The following is a 9,317-nucleotide window of genomic DNA, read 5'->3' as shown; positions in this document are numbered from 1 at the left end:
TTTGTTTTGTGTCAGATTTGCCAAACACATTTATTCTATAAAAGTGAAAATACATGTTTTATAACCATATAAGTGTGCCTCAGTATACTGCTTGCCTTTGAAAATGCCTGTTATTTAAAGCATGGGGGAGGGGAAGGAAAAAAAAAAAAAGGTTAGAGAGGGAGGGACCCAAAACATAAGAGACTTAAAAACTGAGAACAAACTGAGGGTTTCATGGGGGGTGGGAGGGAGGGGAGGGTGGGTGATGGGTATTGAGGAGGGTACCTGTTGGGATGAGCACTGGATGTTGTATGGAAACCAATCTGACAATAAATTTCATATTAAAAAAATAATAATAAATAAATAGCTGCTTTAGAATGGATCTCAGTTTGTATTTATCATTGGTCTTAACCAATAACATTTCATCTTTTCTCCTCAAGGCTATGAGTTCTCTCCCTCATTTAAGGTACATAACATTTCAAACAATTCGGTTTATAAATGGAAACAATAACCTGAAAACATTCCTTATTGAAAGAAACGAAACCTTTTTCATGGGTTCCAGCTAGATATTCCTGGGGGTGTACTGCCCCTCTGACATCATACTTAGATCAGAAAACCAGGGGCTCCTGGGTGGCTCGGTCGGTTAAGCGGCCAACTTCGGCTCAGGTCATGATCTCGTGGTCCCTGGGTTCGAGCCCTGCGTCGGGCTCTGTGCTGACAGCTCAGAGCCTGGAGCCTGTTTCAGATTCTATGTCTCCCTCTCTCTCTGCCCCTCCCCTGTTCATGCTCTGTCTCTCTCTGTCTCAAAAATAAATAAATGTTAAAAAAAAAATTAAAAAAAAAAAAAAGAAAACCAGATCTCTTCACCATTTGTAGATCTCTTTACCCTTTAATCATGGATGAGGGGAAAAAAGCTCCATTTTGTGAATGAATTCAATATCCCATTTTTCTTTCTTATATTTCTCTTTCCTTTTACTCTTTTCTTTTTTCCTCTTTTTGTCTCCTGATTGCAGAATGAGTTGATTCCTCCAGGATCCTGCCTCCTGGGCTGTGTGGTGGAACCCCCATGGATGGGCACCACTTGGCACCTGAATGGGTGCTTTATCTCAAACCTTTATCTCAAATTTTTTTCTTTTTCCTCACATATCTTTCTCAGACCTTCCACAGAAAAATTCAGCTCTCTGCATTGTGTGCTTAGGCCACAGCCCAGGGCAGGGTGGTGCAGATCTTTCCACCACCCTGAAAATAAGCGAGTTCAATTTTCATCATGAGATATTTCCATGGCGAGTTCAATCACATCCTGAATCAGGTGTTTGTCACAGGCAATGGTCTCTCTCTTGCTACCCCATTCTGTTCCCCACTCTCCCCATTTCTCACTGTGTCTCATCTCCTTTCCCTTTGGGAACATACTTTTTGTGATTAAGAAAGGAAAACAAATAAGCAGGTCCTCACTGCACAGGGGGAGCCATGCTGTGGTGTCTTGATGTGAGTTCACTTTGCTCTGTGAGGTCTGTTCTAAGCTGTATGTGCTTTTGTTAGATTCCTGCATCGCATCTCAGTTTTGAGGTCAGTGACCCTAATTGACACAGGCTTTCAATGGCAAGTGATATTTTATACAGAAACAGCATTGAATAGAGAAAGATAGAGCTTTTTGAGGACAGGGAAACACAATAGTCCAAAATGGACTCTGCATCATGTTTATGCTGCTATTGCTTATTTTTCCACTAAGCAGTTCAGAATTCCAAGTAAAGGAAGGACAGGGAAAATATCAGAAAGGTAAAGCAGGGAATTTGGGAGAATTTCTAGCTGCACAGCTGTAAGATGAAGAGTTAATCATTGTACGGTTTATAGGAAGAAAATAATTATCTTTTATTGTTTTTGAGATTAAAAAAATCCCTTAAGCCTAATTGCAATAATAACTTAATCTGTTGGTCAGTGTTTATTCATTACTCACTCTGTGCTCAGAACTACAACAACTGTCAGGAATGCAGCCATATTGGCCACGATCCCTAACCTAATTATAAGAACGGAGACAAAAACATTAATAAAGTTAGAAAAATCAAAATAATTCTAATTATCCCCAGGAGACTATTGCTGTAGGACTAGAAATTAAATCAGTCATGGGCAGACATATATCAAAACTCAAATCCCATGGCTCAGTGGGCATTTGAGAAGGACAGATTGAGAGGTTCTCACTGAAAACTTTTTTGCAGATGAATAAATTAGATATGGAGAAAGAGTTTGGAGCTCTTTTGAACTTTCCTTTCACCAACTAGTTTTAGGATGGCATAGTTATCATTAAGGAATATGTTGTGTATTTCAGATTTAAGTGATAGGGCAGGTAAAATATAATTTGTGTGATGAATGTTTTAGAAGCTCTTAACTGCATCTGAAATACCTCTTTAGGGTGCCAGGATATCAGATAAAATGCTCACAGGCACCACCTCTGCATTTCCTTGGGTACAAAGATCTGTGGGTGGAGAAGCAAAGGAGGGAGGGCCAACAACAACTTTGAGTGAGGCCACAAAGGCACATCTTTCAGACGGCACTGTTGCCATTGCCCCATGAAGTCTATAACATAATTTCAACAAAGCAAAGTAAATATAAATAGACCTCAAGGCAAATGAATATGTCACTAGAGGTAGTATAGGGTAGGAAAGATAAACTAGAATTTGGAATTCTGACAGCCCTAGGTTAGAATTTGTTTCATCACTTATGAGCTGCAGTTAGTCTGAGCAAGCTGTTGATACTCTCTGCTTCCCGTCACTATAAATCCCTCGAAGGCAGAGATTCTGTCTTTAAAACAGTGTTTTTTATGATTATAGATGTAAGTGATATCCATGGTAGAAATATGGAAGAACAAAGTAGAAAATGAAAGTCACCGTTTATGCAAGTCCTATAGCCCTGAACATTTTGTGACACATCTTTCCAGATTTTTTTTGTGGGTACATATTTAATCAAAATTGTTACTTAATGTCTATGTCCTTGTTCTTTTTAGCCCTTGTGCCTGGTATAAAGAGAAGTTTAGTTAAATGACTAAATAGCCTTGAGCTTCTTAGTCTTTAGATCCATCCCAGAAAAAATGAGAATAAAAACAGCAACTATATAGTGTTGGAGTTCTGAGGGTTGAATGAGATGCTGGATGTGTAGGGCTCATTCACTGGTATACAACAAACACTCTGTAATTCAAAACTGTTATTGCTATTATTTTGGTTCTCATTGAAAAGAGAGAGATACACTAAATAGTTTGGTTCAGAGGATTTGAAACCATTCATAATGACCTTTCCTTACAGTTTGGAGACAGATAGTAAATCTAGTATGAAGTGTTTATAATTCTAGAGCATGGGAATGTGCTATGAAGCCTAATCCAGAAATGGCATTGTATTGGCAAAACCTGTCACTGAAGTCAGGGGTATGAAAGAACAGAGTTGGTTGCAGAGTGTTCTGCTCTGAGCGTGGTGACTTTTATCTTAAGCTGTTTCTTGAATAAGATACAACTTGGCCTCTAATACCAGCAGGTTCTTGACTCAAACTCCATGGTGTTAAGGATCTCAAGGCTTCTTTCTTTCTTGTAGGTTCCTTCATATAAACCTGTTGTGGACCTGGATTGAGTATAGGAAATGCCTTTAGTGGAGCCATAGGCAAGGATTCTCCAGGTTCCTTGAGCCTCACTCACTGGAGGTACTAGTAGGATTAGAGTTGTAGGTGGGCAGCTACCTTGCAGAATGCTGTAGAGGAAGAAGGATCTCAGAAATCAACCAACCCAGGGGCACCTTGGTGGCTCGGTCGGTTAAGGGTTTGACTCTTGATTTCAGCTCAGGTCATGACCTCATAGTTCGTGGGATTGAGCCCTGTGTCTGGCTCTGTGCAGACAGCACAGAGCCTGCTTAGGATTCTCTGTCTTCCTCTCTCTCTCTCTCTCTCAATCTGTCTCTCTCTCTGCCCCTTCCCCACTTGTGTGCGCATGCATGCTCTATCTCAAAATAAACTTAAAAAAATTTTTTTAATTAAAAAAAAAAAAAATCAACCACCCTAGTAGCTGTTTTACACACAGTGAACTAAGGCCAGAAGAGATTATGTGAACTTCTCAAGGCCGCACAACAAACTGGTGACACAACCAGACTTAGAACCAAAAGGTTCCTGTGAAGCAGTAAAATTTGGAAGAAAGAACACAGGTTGGAGTCAGGCTGCTTGAGTTTGAATCCTGGTTCTGCCACTTAGAGGTATATTTAGAGGACACTAAATCTCTCTGAACTTCGTTTTCATCTGTAAATCCAGAATGAAATATCTAGTTGTGTTAGTGTCCTATGGCTGCCATAACAAGTTATCATAAACTTGATGCCATAAAACCAAAGAAATGGATTGTCTCACAATTCTGGGAGCCAGAAGTCCAAACCAAGGTGTTTTGGGGGACCATGCTGTCTTTGAAGGCTCTAGGGAAAGATCCTTCCTTGCTTCCTCACAACTTCTGGCGGTTGCTGGCAGTCCTTGGGTTTCCCTGGCATACAGCAGCATCACTGTTGTCTCTGTCTGTATTGTCACATGTTTTTCCCGAAGTGTGTTGGTCTGTTTCTGTGTCTTCACGTGGCCTTTCCATAAGGATGTTAGTCATTGGATTTGGGGTTCACTCTAATCCAGTGTGGCCTGATTTTATTTATTTATTTATTTATTTATTTTTTTAAGCACTTGTCAGTATTTAATGAACCTCTCTTCATGTGGCTTCAAGCTACCAGGACACAGACTCCTCCCACACCCTTAATCTTCTCCTCAGCTCTTCTACTGAAGAATTTGGCCTTCCCCATGACAGGCTGTTTGGGGAGTTTCCCTTTCCCAAAACTTTGTCGTAGCCCGATCGCACCACATCGCTGATAGGAGCAGCTCCCGTCTTGTTTTTGGCAGCCTTTTCCTGTGACTGCTCACTGACCAAGGTCCACAGTTTATTGAGGCTGACAGTTGGGCAGAAGCCCTGGTTCCTTTTTATGTGGTAATGCCTCACACCAGCTTTTCTGAAGTAACCTGGCTGGTATTTGTCAAAGTTGACCCTGTGGGGATGCATGCCACCGGCATGACCCCGGCCTCCTGGGTGCGTCCGGTGCTTGCGGACGCAGCCGTGTCCGTGGCTCACGTGGCCCCGAAGTTTCCAGGTCTTCCTCAGTCTGGATGGCCTGTTGGCAGCCCGGAGGAGAGAGCCAGTATGGCCTGATCTTAACTAATTACAGCTGCAAAGACGCTATTTGCAAACAAGGTCACGTTCTGAACTTCTGGGTGGGCAAGAAGTTTTGGAGGGATGCTATTTAACCCAGCACAGTAGGGTACAGCACTGTTGCCTGGATGAAATCACGTATTGTCTACGAAGTATCTAGCGTGGTTGCTGGTCCATGTTAGTTCACATGGTAGGTAGCTCGACAACTGTTGGTTCTCTGCCTTTCTTTCCAACCCCCAGCCCCGTGGCCACTTGGCCGTTGCAGAACTCCAGGCACTGAACTCACTCTGTTTCCACAGCCTGCGTCTCCCTCTTTCTGCAGTTATTCTGGTATGTTCCCAGCCTTCTTCACTGGCCGGTTGTAATTGTTTTGGATACCCGTTCTTTTATTGAGATTCTGCTCATTTGCAGCTTTCCTAGTTCTAGTTTTCAAGGAGCTTTACTGTAAATATAGTTGGATGAAAAACAACAAAGGGCTGCAGAACACAGTTATCGGCAAAGGGACTGCTTTTTATTTAATTAGCAAAAACAAAGAAGTACATCCAGTTTTGACAAGGATACTGTGAAAAAGTAAACTAATAATACCTTTGTTGGGGCTCTTAAAACTGTTACACCTTTTCCAAAAATCAATAAAAATAATATATTTTTGCTTTATTAATCTCAGAACTGGGAATCTGTCCTAAGGTAATAATTCAAAATACAGAAAACACCACAAATATTCATCAAAACATGATTTATGCTAGCAAGACTTAAATTTTTTTTAAGTTTATTTATTTTGAGAGAGAGAGAGACAGGACAAGTAGGGGAGGGGCAGAGAGAGAGAGAGAGAGAGAGAGAGAGAGAGAGAGATTCCAAAGCAGGTTCTGCACTGTCAGCAGGGAGCCCAGTGTGGGTCTTGAACTCATGAGATCATGACCTGAGCTAAAACCCAGAGTTGGGTGCTTAACCAACTGAGCCACCCAGGTGCCCTGATAGTAAGACTTTGGAAACAATGTAAGTGCCCAACAATAAGGATAGTTTAGGTAAACTGTGGTTTGTCCATTTGAGAGAACATTATACAACTATTTATTTTTTAAGTGAGAAAAGATAATTACAAATAGATTCATATGTGATTGTGATAAGTGTATGGGGTAATGTCAAAATGAGTAATTTTTTTCTATGTTGTAAATTTTCTATAATTTGAAAATATTTTTGTATAATTTTAAGTAGGACAGCGATAATGTAAGGACATAATCCATACAGTTGGGTGACTTGGTAGATATCCCATTTCATCTTTTGGGTGCTAGAGGCTGTGATGCTTAGAGCACTGCTGTTGGCATCAGGTGGAAGCAAGTGTCATTTCTCAAACAGATTAGGACAAACCAGTGTTGTGGGAGCAGTTGCTAGTCAGGGGATTCCTACCTGCATGACCAGTAAACTGGACTCATGAGTTATGGGGCCAGTGACTCACCCCTGACCATAGACAAGCAGCCCCATGAAGGGCTCAAGTAGATGGATGCTAATATCACTTGCCTCGAGAAAAATCTAAAAAGTCAAAACAAAGATGTGACAACAAAAAAAATTGCAAAGGTTTGTTGGTGTGATTTACATTTTATTTTTGCTTCTGGTGAATACATAATAATCCTCCCCTCCCCCAACAAGTGAGAAAAAAATGAAGAATATTATTGAGATACATAAGTTCGTAGGTTACTTTGGACTGTGAATACAAGTTTAATACGGATGATAAAGCTTTAATAATTTATCTTTTTGATATTGGTAAAGTCAAAGAATTCATAACTCCTTGGCTCAATTGTATTTACTCATGTTATTAGTTATTTCTAGTCATTTATTTGGGAAATATTTATTGATTCTTATCACAGTCTTAGACTTGATTATATCTCATGTTAATTTTCTGAATTTCTGTTTATTAGTTTACTATTATGATAATTTTAAAGTACTTCAAAAATAAGGAAAACATACATCACTAAGTTTCATTTCCATTATATGTTCTCAAAGAAGTGGTTCTCAAATTTAATGGGTGCAGGAATCACCAGTGATGATAGTTAAAAATGCAGTTTTCCGGGCATTAACCTCAGAGGCTAGAGAGGAGTCTGGACGACTTTGAAAGGAGGAAAGCAGAGGGTGCTGCCGCAGGTGGGCTCCCACTCACGCTTTCCAAAAGTGAAAAGTTAGCCACATGAAACCACGGGCCCCCAAATATTTTCCTTTAATATTTGAGGTTGAACATTAATTATCACCGTAAAAAAAAAAACAACAATAAAGATGAAAAGTGTTAAAACTTGGCATTGTTTTCCAAAACATGAGTTTTCTTTTCCTTTTTTGGAGGTATGTAAGGAAAGCTCCTCACCACGCTGTGAATGATGTCAACTCCTCTGTTCCTAGCACATTTTTGACACGTCACCCTTTTATTTCACAACAAACATGCTGAGGCAATGTTCCTTTTGTTTTAAGAGCTGACGACTGTCAGTTAATTATATCATGTGCTGAAGGAAAATTAATAAGGAATGCATTCAACTACAACTTGCATTTTCAGTACTATTATCACAAATGAGTGCATTTCAGACACTCTAATATTAGAATCTAGATTCTCATAATGCAGTGTCTACTGTGAAAACCACGTGTAATTGTGTTCTTAACACTCATTCATCCAGTGGTGTCTGAGCTATGAGGAAATGATGCTTTTCTCTGTTAATAAGTCACTTTCCAGTATGCGAGGTCTTTCTGTTTCCCTTCCTTGAGAAAGCAGATGGGTGATTTATTTTTAAAAAATCTTACAAGAGAATGGTATAGAAGCCAATTAAGCCTCGCCTTTTTCCAGAGTTGTCTTTACCTGCAGAATTATCTAGCATAATAAAATGAGGGTAGCTTCTAAATTAAAGATTGCTAAGGCAATGTTTCTTAAACTTTGTTTGCATAAGAACAATATACCATATATAATATTTTTATTAATATTCAGATTTATGGGCCTCCATTCCAATTTATTAAATCTCAAATGAGGACTGAGAATTTACATTTTAAAATACATCCCCGTTTGTTAAACACTGATAGACTGCCTTATATACTTTGAGGAATTTCTCCCCTTGGGAATTTTGTAAAATAACTTAGGAGAGGTAATTATGAGTGACCTATGCTTTGAAACTTTTGGAGGAACTTATTTTAAACCTTAATTAAGGGGAGTTTAGCAGCTTAAAAGAAGCATTGAGAAGTTTTCCGAACATGGATTTTATATTTGGATGGCTATTGGGAATAAGTACACCATTGTATTTCTTTTTGGAAAACCATGGCCTTTGGCAAGGCCAGAAGTTATTAGGATTTCCAAAACCCTGACAGTGAGAGAACCAAAGGAGTAACAAAGTGTGACAGTGATGGATGGCCCTATGCCAGGCAGTGCTCTAAGCATCTTGTATGTATTAATGAGTTAACCTGACAAGTATCCTACAAAGTAGATATTATTATTTTACTCATCTTGTAAATGGGAAACAGAGGTAGTGAGAAGTGAATTAGCTTGTCCCCTTCTGTAGGTTGTGAGAAACAGATCCCAGGTTGTTCTGAACTTGAGCATTCTGAAGTGGGGTCTGGGCCTCCACTACTGCACTATGCCACTGATGAAGGGCTGGTTCTCTGGGAAACTCATTTACCTTTCAACCAAATAAGGGGCTTTTTATATTAAGATGAGTATCTACAAAGGCAAAGCAATGACCTACATGCCACTTAGAGCTTTTTGATCTACGCTTCCTAAGATTTCTGGAGAAGGCCAACATGAGAGAAAAATAAAAGTAATAGCAAAGGCATTTACTTCAGTATTTGCTTGAACATTTGCTCTCAGAAGTAATAACTATTATCTTTTCAATTATATGAGTAGAGTCTTAGAGTCTTCTCTTTAGAGTCTTAAGAGTCTACAGAAAATTTAGGGATCATTTGGCTCAACAATAAGTATTTCTTCAATGAATGAATGAAAAGTTGGGCCCATTTTGCACATCTACAAGGATGTTCTGCAGGCTGATCAGTGTAACAATTTGCATAAGCATCATTAGAATTATGAGGGGAACTTTAGAGGTCAGTCAAGTCTAGAGGGAAAAAGCAGTGTAGATGTGGTCCCATGTCAACCTCCAGGAAGGGTACATTGGGAGGACTA

At 39.6% G+C, this 9,317-nt stretch overlaps 1 pseudogene; it reads right to left on the bottom strand.

Moving 5' to 3' along the window:
* Nucleotides 1–4,634: 4,634 nt before the first annotated feature.
* LOC147584084 (large ribosomal subunit protein uL15 pseudogene) lies at nucleotides 4,635–5,135 on the bottom strand (annotated as a pseudogene).
* Between the last annotated feature and the right edge of the window lie 4,182 nt (nucleotides 5,136–9,317).

This window comes from Puma concolor, chromosome A1 (genome assembly GCF_028749965.1).
Source record: "Puma concolor isolate L17-30 chromosome A1, mPumCon1.1.hap2, whole genome shotgun sequence".
NCBI lineage: Eukaryota > Metazoa > Chordata > Mammalia > Carnivora > Felidae > Puma > Puma concolor.
The sequence above is the reverse complement of the archived record's forward strand: the minus strand, read 5'-3'. Positions and strand labels throughout refer to the sequence as shown.